This window comes from Pteropus vampyrus, unplaced genomic scaffold (genome assembly GCF_000151845.1).
Source record: "Pteropus vampyrus isolate Shadow unplaced genomic scaffold, Pvam_2.0 Scaffold235, whole genome shotgun sequence".
NCBI lineage: Eukaryota > Metazoa > Chordata > Mammalia > Chiroptera > Pteropodidae > Pteropus > Pteropus vampyrus.
In genome coordinates, this window is record NW_011889016.1 from 367,249 (window position 1) to 369,201 (window position 1,953).

At 54.7% G+C, this 1,953-nt stretch overlaps 1 protein-coding gene across 1 annotated transcript in view; it reads right to left on the reverse strand.

Annotated features, from left to right (window-relative positions):
• The window catches only part of LOC105301314, a 20,721-nt gene that overhangs the window by 13,840 nt on the left and 4,928 nt on the right, over nt 1-1,953 (reverse strand). The gene's annotated exons all lie outside the window — the stretch shown is intronic.

Below are 1,953 nucleotides of genomic sequence, written 5' to 3' on the forward strand. Positions count from 1 at the left end.
TCTCTGTCCTGCTCCACGATCTGTGTGTCTGTCCTCACCCTGCCACACTCAGTCTCCAGGTTCTTTAGTGACACATAAAGTTGGGCTCTTAATCTTTGTTGGTTCTTTTTTCCAGACTATTTTGGCCACTAAAAGTCCTGAAAAGCCATTCATTTAGGTTGAGCTTGCAATCTGCTTTAAAGATGCTTTGGGAATTGTGCAGGGACTGGGTGCGTCCTCCAGACCAAGGAGAGGGACATGCCAGCCACAGCCACAGGGGTGTCCCGTCCGAGACACTGCGTCTCGCAGCATTACACAGGTGGTGTTCCAGCCGGGAACGGCTTCCAGCTCTCAGGACCGTTCGTGCACATGTACGTCCTTCACTCTACTCACGTGTCGTGTCACGTGAGACTCGGCATGGACAGACTCTGGACTTCCAGGACAAGCCTTGTGAGGTTGTGTTGTAAACTCCACGTTCACATTGCTCGTTTGATTTGCCAGTATTTTTAAGTGACGTTGGTCTACGGCGATGAAGCCGCTGGCTACGAAATTCTGTCCTGACGGCCTTTTCCGGCTGTGATTTTAGGTTGCTCTGCCCTCAGAGCATCAGTTGGAGGCGCTACTTCCTCCTCTGATTCCTGAAAACAGTCTCTGTGCGATGGGTGTTTCTAAAGAGAACATGGGGCCAAAGTAATCAGCATACCCTCAGTCCTGGGGCTCCTTCTGGAAAGTTCTAACGGAGCAGTCTGGTTACTTGTCATATGTCTATTTGGGTTTTCCATTTGCTTTAAATCCATTTTGTTAGGTTGTGCTAATCATCTGAAAAGGCAGTTAGTTCTTTTCTTAAGTGAAACGCTTGATCAATCCGCGAGGGCTCTTAATTTAGGTAGAAACGCACAGCAGACCAGGCCCAGATGCTACACTTGTGCTTCGGAGGTCCTCTGTGCCCATCCGCTGTTACCTGGAGGTCTGGAGGAGAAGCCTTGTCCCACTGGGAGTGGCAGCATCTGCTGAATATGGCCACCAAAATGGGGACAATAAGGACGAATCAAGAGAACTCTTAGCGGGATTAAATGTGACAATGGGTGACGAGTCTCCAGAGAGTGGCAACAGGGTCACAGTGACTGTAATCTTGAGGAAGGACGGTGACACGGTGACCAAGACGTGCTCCACCACCTCCCTGGAGGTGTGATCGACACCCAGCCACCCGGGAGTGGAGGGACACGCACGTGACCTGGACATACAATGACCAGCAGGGACGCTGCAGACTCGCTTTGTGCACATCGGTCATTTCTTTGTTTCTTGAAACTACCCTTCCTGTCAGTCTGAGAAAGCTGACTACATGCCGGTGCCCTGCGTGGCACCCCCACACACGGCGGGGCACGAGATGATCCATCTGCCACAGCCCCGCTGTGCCCTGGGCAGGCGCCTCTGGTCTTGTGCTGGAACTGGCTTGGGCCTGGGCCCCACTAATGGTTTTCTGGGTGGTAGGAAGTAGCTAGGACAGACTTGCCTTCTTGGGTTGGGCTATGGCCTAAGCTGTGACTGTTGTCATCCCTGTCCCCTCTGCAGACCAGTGACAGTGTCTGTAACACGGATCCTGATGCCAGGCTCGGCTCTGAGGGCCCTGCGGTGGCCAAACTGGACCAGGTATGTGCCCCCTACATGGACCCAGCCCCTGCCTGCTGGCCCATCGTGTTGAGATCAGGTGGCGGTGCAGACAGGCGGAGCCGGTGGCAGACGGCACACTCGGCAGAACCCGCACGCGCGGCGGAGCAGTGACACCCAGCTGTCCTCTCGCACACGCTCCGCCCCTTCCTCATCCAGAGCCTTTTCTGTCTCTCGCATTTTCTGCGAGTCCCCACCCAGCTGGTTCCGTCTGAGCAGCATCCCAGGAAGCACGACACATGCTGCAGCCAGTGGCACAGGCACCTCTGACACGGTCCTAGCTGCATTCTGGGCCCTGAGCCCCCG